General features: G+C 45.0%; 1 protein-coding gene across 5 annotated transcripts in view; it reads right to left on the bottom strand.

The window, feature by feature from the left end:
• The window catches only part of Farp1 (FERM, ARH/RhoGEF and pleckstrin domain protein 1), a 265,061-nt gene extending 252,311 nt beyond the window's left edge, over positions 1–12,750 (bottom strand). For 4 of the 5 annotated variants that reach the window (XM_076872685.1, XM_076872687.1, XM_076872688.1 and 1 more), the window contains exon 1: positions 12,396–12,750. The gene's annotated coding sequence lies outside the window, so the exon portion shown is untranslated. Of the gene's footprint in view, positions 1–11,896; positions 11,968–12,395 lie in introns of those variants that run through there. The other variant, XM_076872686.1, reaches the window with a different exon arrangement.
• Positions 12,751–22,220: the final 9,470 nt, after the last annotated feature.

The raw sequence follows: 22,220 nt of genomic DNA, 5'->3' as shown, positions 1-22,220 counted from the left end.
GTGACTCTGGAGGCTAAGGCAGGAAGACTGCAAGTTTGAGGCAACTTAGCAAGATCCTACCTCAAATAAAAAATAAAAAGGGCTGGGGATATGGTTTAGTGGTACAGCACCCCTGGGTTCAATTTCCCAGACAGGAAAACAGTATGTGTAAATATGTACATATGTATGTGTGTGTGTGTATGTGTGTATAAGCTTATAGATGTACACGTATGTCAAACACCATGATAAGATATCAGTACAAACCAAATAAAATGGTTGAACAAAAAAGGTATGACAACACCAAGTGCTGACAAGGACTTGACTTCCAGGTGTCTTACCCACAGGAAGTCAAAACCATGTCCACATGGAAACTCATAGTGAAAGTTTACAGCAGCTCTAAGTTTACAGCCATAACTGCCCCAAACTGGAAACAACCCAGATGTCCCTCAGTGGCTGAATGGGCACACACTCAAGTCATCTGCAAGATGAACTACTATTCATCTGTAAAAGTAAAGCAATTCCAGTCATGCACAACAACTTAGGAGACCCCCAAAGATGACATGTTGGATGAAAAAAAAACCAGTCTCAAAAGGTCACACATGCTGTGAGGAAAGTTTTTTAAAAAGACCAAAGTATAGTCAGTGACAGAGCAAGGGCCAGAGGTTAATGGGCTAGGGTGACAAAGGATACACAAGGGAGTTTTTTTGAGGTGACAGAAATGTTCCTGTCCTGAGTGAGCACTGGCTACACAGATCTACGCATGTGTTAGAACTCACAGAACTACACACCCAAGAAAAACATCAGTTTTACTCTTAATCTTTAAAATACAAATACAAATACCTCCCTTTATAAGCAATTTCAACTCATTTTTCCCTTAAGGAGAAACAAAACCATTTGTTAAATCACCTTCAGGGACTAGGGTCTTCTTGATTTTCAAATCCTAAAGTGAGGATCTCAGGGATTTATAAAAGCAAATTATGTAGAATCTGTGGTTTGTGTCCCATATTCCACCTTCTTTCAGAAAGTTAACGTCACCTTCCTTGACAGCCAAGGACAAACCTCCTGCTACATTCCCCACAAACATTTTCCTGTGGGAGTTAAAGCTCCTTCAAAGAACACAGATACCGGGCTGAGGGGGAGCTCAGAGGCAGCACACACACTCAGCACACAGGCCCTGGCTGGATCCCCAGACACACCGCGAGGAACACACACAACTGCTCTGGTTCTAATCAATGTTTACGGGGAGAACAGAGAGTGGGCTCCATCTCTGAAAGTCCAAGAAATCCGCTGTACGTGCCCCCAGACTGCCCAAGAGCGGCTGTCTCATGGTGTCTAGGAAATACCACCCACCTCTGCCACCATGGACCATCTCAGAAGTTCTGTGAGCACTAGGGAGATCATAAACCTGGACAGCTTTCCTCCTGGTCCCCGGCAGTCGGCACCTCCTTTCAGAATCAAAATTGCCTCAAAGAAAATATAGACACATACGGATACTCTCCGCACAGCAGGGCCTTCACTCACTGATGCTCACGGAAAAAAGAGTGCCCAGGACTGGGGCCGGGACTCAGGGGCAGAGCGCTGGCTGGCACGTGCGAGGCCCTGGGTTCGATCCCCAGCCCCACATACAAATAAATGAATAAAATAAAGGTATTGTGTCAGTCTGCAACTGAATTATTTATACACACACACACACACACACACACACACACACACACATAAAGAACAGTGCCCACCCTGTGGGAGGTACTGAACAGATCTAGTTAATAAGATCGGTTTCATCCTAACTGTGAAGACCCAGAAATCCCAACCATGATCCCATGATGTGCCTTTCACTAATCAACCAAAGAAAGGCTTTTTTCTAAGTGCCTGGAAGAGTCAATGAGAAGTTTGAGACATGGCTTCTGACCCCCAAGAACTAATTTTGGAGAAAAAAGCAAAACTGTACATAGGGAGGGACCCTGCCAGACACCGATGGCGGGAAACGGAGACGGGCTGGGCCTGCACGCTGCTGCTCCCGAGCTCTGCTTCCCCGGCTCCACGCTGCACCAGGAGACCACAGAATCCACGTGCGTGAACCGGGGCGCTGATGAACGTGCAAGGTACAGGTGTGCCACAAATGCGCCATCTCCTCTGTCAACATAGGACGGTATTCCGCAATGGCCCAGTGTGCTGGGGCTGGACGAGGGCAGAGGGAAATTATAACTTCAGTCACCAAGGATTGTGACAGCCAGCCAGAGGGTGGGTACCGTCTCCCCACGCTAGTCAGCCCCCACCCCTCCCAGCCCCAGGCCCTGCTGGTCTCCCACCGGTACTCCGGACCAGACTCAACCCTCACTAGAGGGACAGCCGTGTCGAGGAGTCACATAGAGCCAGAACTCCCTCTGCCCTGCTTTCTACCACACTGGAAGATGTGACTGAATACAAGTGAGAGGACAAGATCTAAGGAGTGACAAATGACTTCTGACACCTGGCACAAGAGATGCCAGGTCAGAAGGGCTGCACGTTTAGCACAGACATCAAGATTGATCCCATGATGGACTTCCAGGGCCTCCTGGGCCACCCCCACCAGGTGGGGACAGAGGGGCTTCTGGTTTTTACTTCTGCCCTCCTGTTCCCTGCTGATCCATCCCCCACAGACATGTCTTTCCTTATGTGCGATGATCAATTCTGGAAAGGCAACTCTTATCTAGGCACAGTCTCCTCGCTCTAATCCCTCCAGATCTTTCAGCCCATCCTGGGGGGACACACACACTGTCCACCACAAGAGTAGCCCCTTGTCTGGGCAATCTGGAGTCACACCTGGTGGGAGGGGCCACACAGCTCCCAGCAGAAACTTCTCACAGCAGAAACCCAAGGGGAACTGAAAACACAGGAAGCCAGCCAGGTATGGTGCTGGCCTGTAATCCCAGGGGCTTGGGAGGCTGAGCAGGAGGATCTACAGGACAAAGCCAGTCTCCGCAACTTAGTGAGGCCCTAAGCAACTCAGTGACACCTCGTCTCTAAATAAAACATACAAAAGGGCTGGGGATGTGGCTCAGTGGTTAAGCACCCCTGGGTTTAATCCCTGGTACCAAAAAAGTGTAGGCAGCTGATATTAACAGCCAGGATGATTGAGGGACCACTTAAATTTTAGGGTGGGCACTATGGATGCTAAACTTCCTGCAATGTGCAGAAAGCTGCCCGCTCCCTCCTCCCCTGTCCACCTCCAACACCTCCATCACCAAACTGTCCCACTCAGAATGGCCGTAGAGAGGGTAACGAGGAAAACAAAACCAATGCCCATGAAAAGCAGAGGCCAGACACCCAAAGAGCCACCCACCGGCGGGCTCGAATGTATGGGTCCAGGTCCAGATCCCGACACGGTCCACCTCTGCCCTTCCTGGAGTTGGTACTGAGAGCTCAGAAACTCCCCTCTTCTGCAGAGGACCTAAACTGCACTTCTGTCCCCTGCAACAAAAAAGCCCCAGAGACTTTCATTCCACAGACTTAGGTACAGGTGGTTCCTGCGGCAAAAGGCCGCAAGCAAACCACAGAGCCAAAGAAGGACACTGGACACGTTCTGTAGAACCACCCAGGGATCATCGCACCACTGTTAGACATTTTAATTTCAAAGGAAATTCAATATGGAAAAAACTCAGCTAATGTTAAGGGGACACGTGGCTCCTAAAGTGTACTTGCATCATTCTATCTACTGTTTTAAATGTATATCTGTCCATGTAGGAAAAAAAGGTGCCAAAGCACGAATGGCCACAAACCAAATTCGAATTTTCACAATCTTTGATCCACAAGACTACAAGGGTTTTTACCTTGTTTTATTCTTGAATTTTTAAAAACTGTTACTTTAAACATGCGACCAAGTAAGGCACTAAAATAAACAAGGAAACAAGAACATGCTTCATTACTCAAGGCTCAAGTCCAACGTCACTTCTTCCAAACAGAGCCCAGGGCCCACGATCCTGCATGCTTCCATCAACACTAGTGCCTTCCGCAACTGCTTCTTGTGGCTCGCCTTTTATTTCACCTGGTTCTCCCATCCAGTCTAGATGCTATGCTCTTTGAAAACAGGGATTAAGCCCTAATTTTGTGACACCAACAGTAACTAGCAGATCCAATATATTCAATAAACTAAATATCTGATCACTTGATCAGCCCTTATATAAAATGATCTAAAAATAAAACGGCAGGAAAAATGCAAATTAACCTCCTCAATTGGCCACACAAGCAACAAGGAAAAAGGGTCATGTTTTCTTTCTTTTTTTTTTTTTTTTTTTTGGTATTGGGGATTGAACTCAGGGGCACTCGACCACTGAGCCACGTCCCATCCCTTTTTTGTGTTTTATTTAGAGACAGGTCTCACTGAGTTGCTCAGGGCCTCTCTATTGCTGAGGCTGGCCTTGAACTTGTGATCCTGCTGCCTCAATCTCCCAAGCCACTGGAATTACAGGCATGAGCCCCCATGCCCGGCTCAGGTTTCCTTTTAAAACATTATGTCAAATAAATTAAAAGATAAAAATATTGTAGTTCTACGTGCTATAATTTTTTTCACCTGGGTGTTTTATGTTCATTTGCTTGAACTAACACTAAGGTTACTATTAAAATCATTTTAACTTTTTTTTTTTTTTACAAATTCATTTATCATGTCTTTTTCATTCAAGAAACCTCTAGTTTTCCCAAATTGTGATTTCTAAGCAGGTCCCTCCACATGGCTCCACCTTGACCAGAGGATCAGATGCCAGAGAATCAAAGGCTATAGGAGGATTATAAAGGAAGATACTGAACCCCTGATTAATGATGTCCTCACAAACCTCCTAAGCTATACTAAATGTGTCCATAAATGCCATCCTAGGTTAATGGAAATGGCAGGCACTGCCACTGCTTTTCTTAAAGAAATAAACTGATACTCGGTTGTTCCTATCATAGCCAAATGTGTTCTGTGATTTCAAACTGCAACATGGCCAATTCCAAGCAGACGTCCTACAAGGCCACCAATAAAAGGAGGTGAAATTCATGGAAACTTGGTTGCATGGTTTGCATACATTCTCAAATATCAAAAGTCCTTAAGGGGCTGGGGCTGGGGCTCAGCACTTGCCTAGCACGTGTGAGGCACTGGGCTCAATTCTCAGCACCACATATAAATAAATGAATAAAATAAAGGCCATCAACAACTTAAAAAAATTTTTTTTAAGTCCTTAAAAAACAGCTCATCTCTGAGTGATCCGGCATATCCACAAAACCACTTTTCATGTAAATAACAGATAGAAAAGAGTCTTCTCAAAGATAATGTTAAATGCCAGATGAAAGATAAACTCTTCCAATTTATCAGTCTTGATGCTTTGTATCAGCAACAGAAAATCCCAACTCCAGCAGAATTAGAAGGTAAATACATTTACTTTTTTAAAAAAATACTTAGTAAGTAAAAAAAAAAAAAAAAAAATACTAAGTGCAAATTATTATTTAGAGTACCAATTGCCAAGTGCAAAAATATCTGTATGACTCAATGACACATAATGGTCTCTGGATCCATCCTCCAGATCCAGCCTCTTCTTGCCCAAGTCATCCCATCTTCTTGCTCCAGGCATCCCATCTGGTCTTTGGGTCTCTTTTTAAGAGTACAGAAACACTCCCCAGACCCCTCTTGAAAAACCTCCCAGATGCTGGAGGCTTAAAAGAGCCTAAGCCACTATCGACCTAACCACACCAAATGGGTGACAGTAGGTAGCTTGGAGCTGCAGCCACCACCAGCCACAACAGCTAGTTGGGCCAGCATGGTCTGATTACCCCATCCAACAAGCCCAAGCACAGGAGCAGCCTGCAGAGGATGACAGCTGGGAACGACAGAGCACCTGGGTCCTCAATGACACTGAGGCTGAGTCACAAGGCGGGAGGCCCCTCCTCTCATTACACACCTATAGTCCCAGTGATCTGGGAAAGCAGGAGGGTCGCAAGTTCAAAGCCAGCCTCAGCAACCTAGCAAGGCCCTAAACATCCCACTACTACGCTTTGATACCATCCCGCTACTACATTCTAAAATATCAAAGTGTTCATTTCACAAATTCTAATTCAAATCAACCAATGTTTACTATTTAATTTTTATGGACAGGAGAACCAAAACTTAGGAAAAATATTCCTTAACTTCAGAATGCGTGTTAATGTGAGTTAGAAACTGACACACACGCAGGGTTTCCACCAAACTGGAGGAATTCAAGTCCATTCCCAGCCACCTCAATGTGCCACACTGACCTCTTTTTAGAATGTGACATCTTGCTTTTATCGAACCCTCCCTTTTTAAATAGATTTCAAAAATATTTTTCCCATGATCCTTCTGTGTGCTAAACAACAAGCATGATCAACTTGAGATTTCTAGGAACAATTTATTTTATCATAACCTTAAATACCTATTTGCCAGCACAACATTTTCAAAGTGGACAGGTAATTTTTTTCATTTTCATTTTTCATTTCAAGTCAGTTTACTTAAGAAAAATTGTTCCATCACCCTCAAGTAAATGGAGTCTGACGTTCAGTACTAATCTATGCCTTACACACAAGAAATGTGTTATTTTTCCAAAGCTGAATAAATTTCCTGATCATATTCAACAATCAGATCATGTTAAGTGTTTTCTTAATAACTTTTTCTCTTCGAATGACATCAATAAAAAACAGAGGTAAAGGTAGGGTGTGGTGGCGCACACTTACAATTCAAATTACTGGGGAGGCTGAGGCAGGAGGATCACAAGTCCAAAACTAGTCTGAGCAACTTAGCAAGACCTTATATGAAAAATAAAAAATAAGCCAGGCACAGTGGCACACACCTGTAATCCCAGTGATCTGGGAAAGCAGGAGGGTCGCAGGTTCAAAGTCAGCCTCAGAAACTTAGCAAGGCTCTAAACATTTCAGTGAGATCCTGTCTCAAAAGAAAAAAAATGAAAAGGGCTGGGGATGTGGCTCAGTGGTTAAGCACCCCTGAGTTCACACCCTGGTACCAAAAATAAATTAACAATAAAAAGGACTGGGGATAGGGGCTAGGACTATAGCTCAGTAGAGCACTTGCCTAGCATGTTTGAGGCACTGGGTTCGATTCTCAGTATTGCATATAAATAAGTAAAATGAAGGCCATTGACTACTAAAAATTAATAAATAAATAAGTTTAAAGATCTGGGGATTCAGTTCAGTGATAAAGTGTCCCTGGGTTCAATACCCAATACCAAAAAAAAAAAAAAAAAAAAGGCAAAAAATATTCAAATGACACAGATCCACCATAGAACATCCAACATAGAACACAGATCCACCAGAGTGTATAACATATGTAACAAGCTCCTACAACAGCAATATAACATTAAGAGAAACGCTGAGTATTCTAGAAAAGACGTGACATAAATCAAACAAAAAACAATTATAAGTACAAAACACATTAGAAATTCACTAAACATACAATTGATCAGTATAAACATGAAAAGTTATTACTAGCCATCAGGAAAACATTTAAAACACACACACACACACACACACACACACACACACAATGAGATATCATTATATATCCACCTAAATGGCTAAAAGGGAAAAGACCGACAATTTCAAGTGTTGGCGAGGATCAGTCACTGGGAGTCTCATACATTTCTGGTGGGAATCTCAAACAGGGAATTCCTTTGGAAAAACAGATAGGAACTAAACATACAGTCATCAGAAGAAGCAGTAAGAAAAATGGAAACAGACCTCCACTCAAAGGCTTGTTCACAGATGCCGGTGGTAGCTTTATCCACTTAACCCAAACCAAAAACAACTTGGTGGCCAAGGAGGAATGGACAAACCACCCTATCCAGACACCAGAACAGGACTGAAGAACAGAAAGGGACTGATAAGAAGACGGGAGCGGGAGAAGGGAGGGAGAGGGAGGGGAAAAGAAAAGGAGAAAAGAAGTAGTCCCAGACACAGTATGTTGAAACTGCAGAGCACCCAAGAATCTTAAAAGCAGCCAGAGAGAAAAGACTGACTTTACAAACAGCCAGCCCCTGCCACGGGACCACATGAGAGCCAAGTAAGACAGGAGCCACCACCCAGAACTGCCAACTGAGGTGACCCATCATTCAGAAGTCAAGATAAAGCACGCAGAACTAGGGAATTCTAAAAGATGCATCTCTGAAAGAAGGGACACCATCCCAGAAGCAAACCTCGGTACAGAAGAAGGATGGTGAGCCCAGTGAATCATACATATAAGAGCCAGGAAAACAGAAAGTCACCGAGTCTGGGGGAAGCTCAGAAATGAGGACGTATAGAAAACCCCATGCCAAAATCTTAATGGACGGTCTGGGTAACAGGTAGTAGGACTCAGGTGAGTTTTACTTTCTCCTTCACACTCTCCTTGTCTGATTTGTGGTCTCTCTCTGTGTGTGTGTGTGTGTGTGTGTGTGTGTGTGTGTAATCAATCTGTCTTTTTACATTATGCACCAGCTTTAAGAACCAAACTGCTAAATTAGAATGAAATGGAAATAAAATCAAATATCAAAATTTCAAATTCCTGGTACTTCAATCTGTCGGTGCTAATATCAACTTTCTCTTAAAAACCCTGAAGACTGGAGCTTGGAATATAGCTCAGTCGGTAGAGTGCTTGCCTTGCAATGCACAAGGCCCTGGGTTCAATCCCCAGCACCACAAACTATTAAAACAAACAAACAAACAAACAAACAAAAAAACCCGAAGACTCATTTGAAAGGACATTAAAAGTTGCATTAAAAGACTAAACCCTAGCCACTAAGGGTTTGCTATGTTCCAGGCACTATACTAGATTCAGAATGAGACCAAAATTGTGAAAGTCATTCCACTAGATTTTTAAGATAATAGGTAATCTTTATGAAAAGCATTTCACCAAGGTCTAAGCCTAAAGTGAAGTTACCCTGCTGGTAAAGAGCTAAATCTGGTTTGGCTTTTTCTCTTTTTAAACAAATACAGATATGACAGCTTTATATATGAAATTAATTCAGTATAAATGATGAGTTCCCATATTAACTGCCAATCTTGCAATTTGCCTATAATTTCTATCCCTCAATAGATAAGAAAACTACAATGGAAGTTCATAAGCAGCGCTGAGCAAACCCTCGGTGTTAATCACATCATTTTTTTTTAAACATTTATTTTTTAAGTGTAGATGGACACAACACAGTGCTCATCTTGATGGTTCTCTGGTTAATTTCATAATTATCAAAACCTTAGAGCAACATGTTTTCATAATGTATCAACTGTCCACTTTTGCTCAAAGTATCAACTTGGCAAAACATTTCACTGATTAAAACCAGGACAACTGTAGCTATTAAAAAGCAGTTTCCGGCTGGGGTTGTGGCTCAGCAATAGAGCGCTCGCCTAGCACATGCAAGGCCCTGGGTTCGATCCTCCGCACCACATATAAATACATAAAATAAAGATATTGTGGCCAACTACAACTAAAAAAAAAAAAAGGCAGTTTCTCCACATTGACATAAACAGTGTGTGAGGGCTTCTGCACTAAAAACAAAAGCTGCATTTGACATAAGGGGACTGGAGAAATTAGGGCTTCGAACCATTTGAGTGGAAACCCTTTGGCTCTTTCTGGCTATGAGGAAAAGGTTGATAAGGTAACAGCTAAACCTATGCCACTATGGCAAACCAGAACAGGAGGACAGTGGTCAAGTAGTGCCACAGGATAAAGTCCCCAAGAAAAGGGAGTTGATATACCACTTACCACCCAAAGGTCCAGCTTGGAGAGATCATTCAATCCAAAGCAATAGGAGAGGCACAGACATAAGGTCCTAAGATTTCCTCTATCCTCTCCCAGGCAAATGGTAGCCAACACAGGGAATGCCTGTCTACCAAGGTAGAAAGGATCCAAAATGAATTACAGGATTACATGGGCCCCTCTTACCTGTGCATCTTCAATTACAGGAGACAATGCCTTTCTCTAAAATACTAAGTTGTTCTCAGCAATAGGCGGGGCCAGTTGTAAACGTCTGTATAAAATGCCCAGTTCACCATGCTATCGAAACATTAAGTACCTACAAATTCATTAAGTTTCCCTCATACTCCCAGAATGTCAAGAGGTCATTTTCTTCTGAGCGTATTTAACATGTAAGAAACAGGTTCTTGTTTTTTGGTCTAGTGTTCTCTAACCTCTTTTAGGATGGAAAAGAAAAAAAAAAGTTATTTTTTGTTGTTTACCACAAGTATCCTCCTCCACACATTTTCCAAATGAATTAAACTCCTATGTGCTCAATGAATATTGGACTAGGAACACTGTTTAAAAAAAAAAAAAACCCTAACCTTTTCAATACTATATTTAATTCTTATCTTTTTAAAAAGCAATTTCCTTGGGCAGTTTATTTAATGAAAAGCAAAACAAACACATATATAAAGGTTCTTGACAGTCTCGGCACAATTCTGAAATAACTGCAATAACCCAGCAACAAAGTTGTCTAGGAGCGATTATTTTAAATTTTTCTTTGAGTATATTTGGTCAAAAAAGCAGCATTTCCATTTTAATATGATCCTACATCCATTGGAGAGAAAGGAATATCAATGTGAAAAGGAGCATTGTAATTCTAACTTCAGAAGGATTCCACAATGACATTAACTTCTTCTAAATGAACCAGCACACCCCCGAAGTCACAGGAAGGCACATCCTAGAATCCGGACCCACACAGGCAGTTACCTCCACACCAGGTATTTCTAATTTCCTGTCCACACAAGAGACTCTGGGAGGCACTGGCTAGGCAGGCATCCGCTCACCATCTCCACGGCACTTCCCCCAGTAAACCAGCCACTGCCCAATAATGCTTCTATTTATTTTACCCAGAAGCAGATCTATTAGCCAGACATTCTAAAAACACAAACGTTTCGTTGTGCTTGGAGTAACTCCAATATTGGTGCCTTGCTGCAGAACGATGCTGCAGGAATATAAAGTGAGCCATGTGGATGCTGTATCCACACATGAAGTGCATTGTCAGATCTGTCTATCCTGAAGAGGGACCCACCTGAAAAGCTGGGGGTAATACCCCCCCCCACACACACACACACACACAGGCACACAGAGGAATAAGGGAAGAAAGCCAAGGGTAAAGACTTCCTTATCCGGAAAACCAGCACAATTTTAAGGCAACTCCCTCTTAAAGCTTTCAAGATCAAAAAGGCTTTTCTTTCTCCATCCCCTGTTCAGTAAGAAGAGCAAGACAATGCTGGGGGATGTTCTGAAATGGGCTTGGCAAGTCACCACGTGCAAAGCACATTAAACGTAAACCCAAATGCTAGGCCGGGGTTTGGCTCAGAAATCGCAGCCTGCTGGATGGAAGAGATGGGAGTCCCCGGGGTATCCACGGCTGGAGCCAGGGCTGGGCCAGTCAAACCTGGGAAACTAACAAGGAAGAAGGTTTAACAACAATAATAAAATGAAACAGCCTGAGGCCGCGGGCACTCCGGAGAGCTGACGGAGGGGGAGGGGCGGGAGAAACGGAGACTGTTAAATTGTTCCAGATGAGAAGCAACCGCTCCCACATCTCCACAAGCCCATCTGACACCAGGGTCCGCGTTTCTTTGTGAGTCTTGCCTCCCCTCCTTTCTGGGGAACCCAACATAATCCCCAACAGCCGCTGGTCTACAGCTGCCATAAATGAAATCCAGACCATTACAAGGAACTCATACTTTCTCCCTCCAACACACACACACACACACACACACACACACACACACACACACGGTTCAGCCGGATCACACAGCTAAAGTTTCCGGAACTTGATCATAAAACCACAATCAGAAGTTGTTTTGAAATGCTCACCGCACACACAAAATCTGTCCTTTGCTTAAAAGAAGAAAACCTCAAACTTCGCCCTCCGTGAAGGCGTGCGGTAATGAGACAAAATCTAACTTTGGCAGAGGGTGTGTTGCCTTTGTCACCCACCGAGAGCCTGGCGCCGCGCGTGGGAGAGCTGCGGGCACTCCGTGGCGCGGTGGCATCCGCGCCACCGGCCACCTCCCTGGCCGACAACCGGCCTCGGGGACCGAGATTGCGGCCCGAGGTCCGGAAGCGGCGTCGGCTGCTGTCACCCGGCGGGGTGGGATGGGAGGAAGCGGGGGAAGGGCGCAGGGGGTGGGGAGACGGGAGAGGACGGGCACCGAGCCCCGCAGCCCGGCCGGCGGAGGTGAGAGGAGGGTGCAGAGGGCGGCGCGGACCCCGAGGCCCGGGAGCTCCCGCTATTGTTGCCGGGGCTGCGGGAGCCGGCCGGCCGCCTGCCTCCTCCAGGCGGGACCCCGCGGGCCCGCGCCCACCTCCGCCCGCGCCCCGGCGCGGTGCGCTGCAGGCGTCGGACTCGCACAAGTTGCCGCCCGCTGCCGGGACCACCCCGGCCCCCGCCCGCCCTCCCCGCCGCGGTCATTGTTCGCCGCCGCGCGCCTCCTACCTCGGCGGCGCCGGCGGTTCCGGCGGCTCCCGGTCCTGGCTGCGGGATCTGCAGCTCCCGAGCCCCCGGCTGGCGAGGGCGCGGCGGCTCCCGGCTGCGCCTGCGGCTGCGGCGCGGACTATTAATACCCGCAGGCGGCGGCGGCGCGGGCGCGCGAGCGGGGCTGGCGGTGGCCGGCAGAGGTCCGAGCCATCAAAGGTGGCGCGGGGCGGAGGGGAGGGCGGAGCAGGCGGGGTGGGTGGGGAGCGGGCTCCGGGTCGCCATGGCCGCCTTGACGCCCAGCCGAGCGCCACTCGCGCGGGGAGGAGCAGCGCAAAGCGGGCGGTGGCCTCGTCCCCGCCCCGCTCGAAGCCGAGCGCCTGCAGCCGCTGCGCCCACTCTGGACCCGCCGCCTCCGAGGCCAGGCGAGCGGGAAGTGCCGGCAGCCGCCGCCCCTCCCCGGCCTGGGCCGGCCCCTCCGCGGGGGGAGCCTGGGCGCCCACAGCCCGAGCCGCGGGGACAGCAGGAGAGCCACAGCCCCCTCCAGCGTCCGGGCCGGCGACCTGCGCGCCGGCGCGCCCCGCCAGGCTCCGCCCTGGGGGCAGGTGCGCGGAGAGGTGGCCTGAGGGCCACACCACCTCAGGGCTGTGCCTTACTTGGGCGTACTGCCAAAGCTGGTCTCCACGCTGGCCGCGGAACCGAGCGCGGGAAGCGCCACCAGGGAGACGCAAGCCCTGATGCTGTGATGAAAAGCTAAGTGAGGAGACAGCACCGGCGAAGCCCAGAGCCCCTGGCCGGGATCTGTAGTGCTGACGCCGCAGGTCGCTTTTTGAAGCCCAGCATGAGACTACAAAGTCTTGTGGGGAGTGGTACTATTCAGAGACCCACTAATCCCCCTTCCCCGGGCTACTCGCGGGGGCTTCCAGCACCACCCTGGGTTGCACGGGATTCAGTCCCAGAGGGGCAGTTGTCACCACTGTTCCTGCCCGGGCCCAGGTTCCTCCGTGCAGGCGAACCGCCAAGACTGTACCCACCTCCGTCCCGGTCCCTCCGGGGGACTGGAGCAGCGCCCTGTAGGGAATGGCGTGCAAACGACTGTTTGCCTGCCTCGGGGTTTCTGAAACTATACAGAACTGGGAGCAGGACTCGCGACCCCAGCCACTCTCCCCACCCACCAGCTGCCTCTGTGGTCTCCGCTCCCTAGCTCAGCCTTTCGCTCCTCCCTCATTACGCACGGTGGGAAAGGTCTTCCGCGGCCGCAAGTGAGACAGCTAAGCTTCCCTTGGCTACTGAGTCCCGCCTCTGACTCTAGCCCTGGTCGTTCTGCGCCCTGAAGGAGTTCACTGACCTCAAGTCCCGAGGACACATTTCACCAAGGGGCCACAACTGAACTCAAGAGTTGAATCCAAACTGTGCTGGTGGAAGGACCCCTTAAAACAAAAACGGGGGTTGCAAGAGACGGGTACTTGCCGGTAGCAGCTGGGAGTGGTGTCCAGCGGGGAAGCAGAGCCCGTTGTTGAGTATGAGGCACGGAACTGTTTTTAAATGTCCGCACATTTGGCGAAGGATAGGCCCAGAGGACCTTATAGGCCTGAGACCTAAGAAGAAACAGGCGTTGGAAGTTTGTATTTAAAGTAGTGGGTTTGAGGCCAGTGTGTGGCTTTAGATAAAGCCTAGATCAGATGTCTCAGTCAGTAATCCTAACATGTGTGAGACCTGAGGGTCAATCCCCAGCACTACAAATTTATATAAAACAAATATGGGTACATGGTACAATTTTAAATCAAGCAGTATAGAGGGGTACTAAGTAAGACACCTAAAGGACCTTTCCTGTATCCCCAGTATAGTTCTCAGTTTTCCCAAAAACTTTTAGACTTACAAAACTTTCTGGTCTTATGCAAAGGTATGAGCACCCAAATCTTTCCTATAAAGAGCTCATGCGTCACAGTGAAATTTTTTTATCCCAAAGTTAGCACCCACTCCTCCAAAACAGGTCACCATACCAAAGGTCAAAGGAATCTCTGGATTTAGGGTGCTGCTGCTCCCTGGACATGACAGCATGCACTGTAGGCCACCAAGGAATCAGGCACCCGAACCCTAGGCAGGGAAGGGCAGACTGGCTGCTCTGGTTGTAATCCTTCACCTTCCATGTGGCCTGGCTGTGGTGACTCACTGCTACGGGACAGAGGAGGGAAAAATGAGGTCTGGTCCATGATTAGATCACCAAACACTGACTTCCACCTTGTTAGCAATGTGTCTTGGTGACAGCTCTTGCCTTCTCACTGACTCACTTTGATGAAGCGAGCCACCAAGTTGAGAGATGCCCTTTTGGAGGTCCCATGTGGACATGAACAGAGGGAGCCTTCCATAAATGGCTCATAAGGAAATGAGGTAATGTCCACCAGCCCTCAAGGTACTGAGCCCTACCACCAAGACATCAGTGGGCCAATAATGGTCCTTCCCAATCAAGCCTTAAAATGACTTCAGTGTCATGACAGACCCCAAGTCAGGGGACCCAGCTTAGCAATATCTAGATTCTTGACCATGTTTTGGAGTACCTTGCTTTGCAGAGGTAGATAGCCCACATAGATAAGTAGACAATATGGTAGGAAGAAGTGTTAGAAGAAGCAGGGTCAAAGTCAACTGGAAGACTAGGAATCCCCTTATGTAGTCAGTGGGGTTTTGAACTGTGTTCATTTCCTCAGTCCACAGTGCAGATCCCTCCCCTTTCTGGATCCCTAATACCTAGAGCGCCAGAGCCAGTCTTTTCTCTATAGTAGCTATTTTTTTATGGAACCGGTGGAAACCGAGCTGCAAAGAAAGAATTAACATGACCTGGAAAACTTTGGGGCTGCTGAAAGTGAGACCTTGATTCTTCTGCAGAGAGGATTCCAGGCCTAGAAAGAGAAGCTGGGAGGGTGGGGGGGGGGGCAATGTCAGTGACAGAAGCCAGGCAGGGAAAAGCTGAAGGGGGGAGAGGGGAGAGAACAGAGATCAAGGGAATGTCCACATGGGGCGCTCAGGGCTCAAAGGGGTAGCTGCTGATTCAGTTCTGGTAGATAATGTGAATTATTCTCCAAAGACCCTGCAGCAGTTTATCCTTCCACCGTGGAGATGTAATCTGACCCTGCTTGCACAGGGACTCTGTCCCCGCCCTTTGAATCTAGATAGACTCTTTTGGTCAGGCAAGTTCAGTGGAAGTGAAGCTATGTGACTTCCATGGCTAGGTCATGTAAATCCAGCAGCTTCTAGCCTGTTCCCAGCATAGACCTGCTCTAGGAGGTCCGTTCCACGTAAGAAATCCCAGCTCTCCTGAGTCACCATTCTCCAGAGCCCGAGTGAAGATGTTCGGGTGACAGAACCAGAGGAACTGATCTTGCTGTCATTCAGCCCAGGTGCCAGCATATGTGTGACAAAGCCAGCTTGGAGTGGGTTCTCTAGTCCTTTGGGCCTCCCTAGCCCTTGGGGTTAGACCACCTAATACCATACCACAGAGCAGAGAGGAAGCATCTCAGCTATGTCCAAGTTCCTGTCAACAGAGTTGGTGGTAAACTGAGTATTTCACACCATTAAATTTTGCACAGCTTGCTGGAAGTCATAGGTGACCAGAACACCACCAACAGGCTTCTGCATATTTTCCAGCTCCAGCTACTGGCAAACTTTTAATACTTGTCCTTCTTAGGCGAAAACAATCTCATTTTGTAAACCATCTCTTGACCTTTCTTTTCCCTAGAACTTCTTTCCCTGTCCGTGATCACCTTGCCGTTGGGTTGATGGTTGTCTTGTCTTTTTCATGTTGACTCGGGAGACCTTTTACATGTTAAGGAAATCAGTTCTTTGCAATCCTGCAGTGAATTCTCTTTTTCTGTTTTTGATTGTTTCTTGTACTCTTTTTTGCAGCAAGCTCTCAATTTTTACATTGTCAAATTTTTCAGTGTTTGCTTTTAGTGTTTCATGGTTTTGCTTGGAAAAAGTCTTCCCCATTCAAGACTTAAAAAATATTTTCACACTTTCACAGTTTTATTTTTATCATTGATCTATATGGTATTTCTTGGCATAAAAAATAAGATAAAGATCCAATATTTCTTTTTTCCCAAATGGCTACATAGATATTATTTGAATAATCCATCTCTTTGTGCTTCTTTAAACGCCAACTTCATCCTACATTATAGTCAATATTCTTTTACACTGATCTGCCTATTCCTCTCCCAGTACCAAAATATTTTTTTATAATTTCATAATATATCTTACTATCTGATAGAGCTTGTGCCATATATTGTTATTCAAGAGAGTTTTCTTGACTAGTCTTACTTGTTTGTTTTTCCAAATGAATTTTAGTACCCACAAATTCATAAAATAATTCTAATTACAGTTTTGATTAGTATTGCTTGGAAAATTTAACCTTTAACCGCAGAGTTTCTTCTTTTCTATTTGTAATAACAACAGTTAAAACATACTGAGTGGGGCTGGGGTTGTGGCTCAGTGGTAGAGCACTTGCCCCTCACGTGTGAGGCCTGGGGTTCACTCCTCAGCACCACCTAAGAATAAATAAACAAAAAATAAAGGTATTGTGTCCATCTACAACTAAAAAACAACAACAACAACAACAAAAAAAAAAAAAAAACATACTGAGCTGTTATTACCTTAGTGAAGATTAACTCACTTAACAGGCACATACATCGCCCTGTGAAGTAGGAATTGCATGATCATCTCCATTTTTACACAGAAGAAACTGAAACAGAGAAGCTAAGTAATCTACCCAAGGTCACACAACTGGCAAATGGCAGAGAAGGAGACTCAAGCTCAGGTCCCAACAGCTTCAGAGATCATGCACTTATCCACAGGTTGTGTTGTACCTCAGTATTCCGAAATTTAGGACAGCTGGAGAAATGTTGAAAAATATACTTATTTTAGGATAGAAAATAAAATAGGATAAAAAGAGAGGACATGAGGTCATATTTTTTCTCACTTTCAAAAGGAGACATTTAGAAGGGACCAGAAAGTCACAGGAGGCAATCATTATGAATCTGGCTTGTTGTCGTGCCTTTTGATTCTCAAAGAATGACATACAGGCGGGGAAGGTATATCCTTGTGGATGGTTACATGAAGTATTTTCATTGTTCAAAAATGCACTGCCTTTCTGTCTTCCTGACAAATATCCCATGATCTCACTCATGTGGAATTTTAAAAAGTTGATCTCAGACGCTGAGGGCAAAGCAATGGTAACCAGAGGCTGGGGAGGGGAGTGGAGGGCAGAGCAGGGTCAACGGGCACCAAGTCAGAGACGAGACGGAAGCTTTGGCACACTGCAGCACACAGTGATTACAGATAATGATAATGTGCTGCATATTTTTAAAAGCTAGGAGAAAGGTTTTGAATGTTTTCACCACGAGGAAATGATAAAAGATTGAGGAGACAGATGTCTACCAAGATTTGAACATACCACAATGGATATCACACGGTACCCTACAAATAGGTACAATTCACATATGTCGATTAAAATTGAAATGCAGTGAGCACCTCACACCTATTAAGAAAAATAAGATTTAAAAAAAAAAAGTGTGGGCAAAGATGTGAGGAAATTGGAATAGAAACCCTGTGCATTATCAATAAGCTTATAAAGTGGTTCCTCAAACAATTAAAAATAGAAAGCAATGTGATCCAGCAATCCCACTTCTGGGTGTATACCCCTAAAATTGGAAAGCAGGGTGCTGAAAATGTATTTGCACACCCATGTGCAAGGCAACACCATTCACAATAGCCCAGATGTAGAAACCACCCAATAGCCATTGACACGTGAGTGGTAGGCAAGCACATGGAACGTCATTCAGCCTTAAAAAGAAAGGAAATCATCTACAACACGGATGACCCTGAAGACCTCATACTGAGTGAAATAAACCAGATGCAAAAAGACCCCTAGGTATGTACCCAAGAGAAATGAAAACATTCACTAAAAACTTGTACACAAATGTACAAGCAGTTTTTATGTGAACCTCACAAAACAACTTAGTTGTCCATCGAATGACAACTGGATAAATAAAACTTGGTATGTCAATACAATAAAATATTATTGGGCAATAAAAAAAAAAGAGTAGACTGATAGATGCTCCACCAGGGATGGACTTGAAAAACTTTACGCTCGCTAAGTGAAAATATGTTGCCATAAAAGACCACATATAGTATGATTCCATTCATTGAAAACATCAAGAAGAGGGACATCTATAAAAACAGGTTAGAGGTGGCTTGGAACTGGGGGAGCTGGGGGGAAATGGAGACTGTTAATGGGTACAGATGCTTTGGGGGGTTAATGAAAATATTCTAAATGATTGTAGAGCTTTGAATATATCAAAAGACAGTGAATTGTATGCCTCATATAGGTGAATTGTATGATACATAAATTATATCTTGCCACTCATGGTGGTGCATGCCTGCAATCCCAGCAGCTTGGGAGGCTGATATAGAAGGACTGTGATTTCAAAGCCAGCCTCAGCAACTTAGCAAGGCCCTAAGCAACATAGTGAGACCCTGTCTCAAAAGGGCTGGGGGATGTGGCTCAGTGGTTAATTTTTATATATAGACATATATACATACACACAGACATACACACATGTCATATATATGTACATCTTAATTAGGTTCTTATAAAGTAAAATGGTGGAAAATTTTAGGATCAACTTTACTGTCACCCAATTGTCATATCAACTAGATTTCTTGCTCAAGATAAAGAAAAAAGTTCTCATCATATGTTCTAATAAATTAATACGAATTTCTTAATGAGGAATTTGTCAATGTATGAGACTCATGAGCCTAATATTAATCTGTGATTTATCAAACTGGTTCTAACTGGAGGGCTCTAATAGTCTCTAGCAGGTGTTTTCTTAATGATTCCTAATTACAAAAAGCTCAGGCAGACACACATGAAAAGGAAAGCTACTGAAGTCAGAATGAAACTTAGAAACGCCCGCACACTGCCATGTGGGTCAGGCCGATCCCTGTAAAGTCCCAGAGGTTCTTGACCTTGGGTACACTTGAAATTACCTGGGAAATTGGTCTGGGGGGCAGTCTGAGCACTGGAATCTTTGAAAGGTTCCCAGGAGATTCTAATGTGCAACCAGATGGAGAATCACTGACCCAGGTCAATACCCCTATAGCTGAGAAGGTCAGGCTGGAGCAGATTAGCTCAGAACTTAGATCCAATGGTGGAATCTCACCATGCTCTAGGTAGCCAAAAGGTGCAAGAACCCCCAGCAAGGAGCACATGCAGCTGGAGAATGAGAACGTGATGAGGCCCGACATACTTTTCCTCCTCTAGTTTTTCAAAACATAATATGTTCCATGACTCCAAATCAAACCTCATAAAAACAAGGAATGGAACCACCATTTGACCCAGTTATCCCACTCCTCACTCTATATCCAAAAGAGTTAAAATCAGCATCCTACAGTGACGCTGCCATATCAATGTTCATAGCAGTTCAATTCCCAATAGCTAAGCTATGGAACCAACCTAAGGGCCCTTCAGAAGATGAGTGGATAAAGAAAATGTGGTGTATATACTCAATAGAATATTACTCAGCCATAAAGAAGAATGAAATTATGGCATTGGCCAGTAAATAAATGGTACTGGAGATTATCATGCTAAATAAAAATAGGCCAGTCCCCCAAAGCCAAAGGCTGAATGTTCTCTCTGAAATGTGGATACTAACTCACAACAAGGAAGAGTAAAGAGGGAAAGAATAGAAGTTCATTGGATTAGACAAAGGGGAGTGAAGGGAAGGGAGAAGGGATGGGGATGGGAAAGACAGTGGAATGAATCAGTATCACTTTCCCTTGCTCACAGCGTAACACCTCCTCATCATATACACCACAGAGTGGGAAGCTATGCTCCATGTATGTATAATATACCAGAATATGCTCTTCTGTCATGTATATCTAAAAAGAACAAATTAAAAAGTGAAAAAATAAATGGTTCATGAGCAGCTTCCCTCCTAACCTGCTGCTCCCATCCTGCCTCCCCTTGCCCCGCCTTCCAAACAGCCAGAAATATGTTATTTCTCTCCCTCTAACAGAGAAGGTAGACTTTTAAACTTTTTTCTGGGAAAGTCTTTGAAATCATTTGTTATAGCTACGTAAAGATCCCTTATTCTTTCTCTCATGTCCACATGGTATTGCATTATATGGATACACCATTTTTTTCAATATATTATCTTTTAGAAATATTTTTAGTTGTAGATGGACACAATACCTTTATTTTATTTAATTATTTTTATGTGGTGCTGAAAATCAAACCCAGAGCCTCACATGTGCTAGGCAAGCACTCTACCACTGAGCTACAACCTCAGCCCTTTATCTTTTTTTTGGACTTATCATTTTTGAAGAATTACTTCTTTTTTTTTTTTAAAGAGAGAGAGAGAGAGAGAGAATTTTTTTTAATATTTATTTCTTAGTTTTCGGCGGACATAACATCTTTGTTTGTATGTGGTGCTGAGGATCGAACCCGGGCCGCACGCATGCTAGGCGGGCGCTACCACTTGAGCCACATCCCCAGCCCCAAGAATTACTTCTTTTAAAAAAAAAATTATTTCTTGATGGGCATTTAAATTGTTTCCTATTTGCTATTATCCCCAATGCGTCCATAAACAGCCCGATGTCAGTTTGCACATGTATGCATATAATGGTGTCCTCCGCAATTTTGAGAGACAGTGAGAAATTGCCATCATGAGTGGTTGCGATTTAGAGCCCCTCCCACATTGCCTTGCCCCAGAATGAGTTGTCACACTTTCAAGGTTTTTCTTCTTTTTCTTTTTTTTATCTGGTATTTTAAAAATGATCTCTTGGTATGTTTCGGTTTCCTCTTCTCTCTGTGACTTGCGGCCTTGTATTTTCTTGTGAAGATCTTTCCAGCTCCTCTCCTATCAGTTCAATCACACTCTTCCCCATCAGCAGCCTGGGAGAAAGACCAGATCTCCCCAGGGCCCATGGCTTCACCTACCCTCAGGACCCGATGAGTCAGCAGGTCTTTGAAGGAGAACAAGAATGCTGGACAGGTGGGAGCCCTCCATCCTGGACAAAAGGGACTTGGTGTGTCAAGTGCTCTGAGGGATGGTCATTTACCACCTCTTCCTCTTTCTGCTAATACTAATGGAATGCCTGTGATCTGGGAAGTGAATCCTGCTGATAAAATAATAAAGAAATTAAGATGTGCAGCCCCAAATCACAACTGTAGAAGTCTTCCTACCAATATTCCTACATATCTCTTTTTTATGGATATTGATGGGCAATTATAACATCATTAGCTGCAATTAAACTACCATTTCATGCTTTTCAAGTTTTCCTTGCATTAAGCTACACCAACCTGAGCTAATTATCTAAAACAGTCTTTGAAACCATGCTTTGCATCTACGTATGAAACCCCAACAGTTTGGGCATTTTCCCCCCATTATCTAAAAGTAGAAAAATTCCTGATCCACCCTCTTATTCCTCCAAAGCCCTTTCTAACTTGAGAATTTTATGTGTTTTTATTTTCTTGTTTAGCCTGGTTTCTTTCCGTGTAAGTTAGAAGACCTAACGTGGATTTTCTTGTGGCATCTGGCCGACCCCCTAGGCTCCTTGCTAGACAGAGGTTATCAATCTTTCCTGTTATAAAACTTTCCCAGAGAAAGACCTTTTGTTTTCTCAATACTTCTCTCATTCCAGTATTTATGATCTCGTCACTAAAATAACTTTCCACTACCTATCATCTCAAAATGACCTCATCGACCAGCTTAATGTAATTCAATGCTGATTATTTCTAAATAGTTCTTCAGGTCTCATGAATTAGTTATCAAACCAGATTCACAGTGGAATTGT

The sequence above is a fragment of the Callospermophilus lateralis genome, chromosome 12, assembly GCF_048772815.1.
Source record: "Callospermophilus lateralis isolate mCalLat2 chromosome 12, mCalLat2.hap1, whole genome shotgun sequence".
Lineage (NCBI taxonomy): Eukaryota > Metazoa > Chordata > Mammalia > Rodentia > Sciuridae > Callospermophilus > Callospermophilus lateralis.
This window is presented reverse-complemented; position numbering and strand designations above follow the sequence as displayed.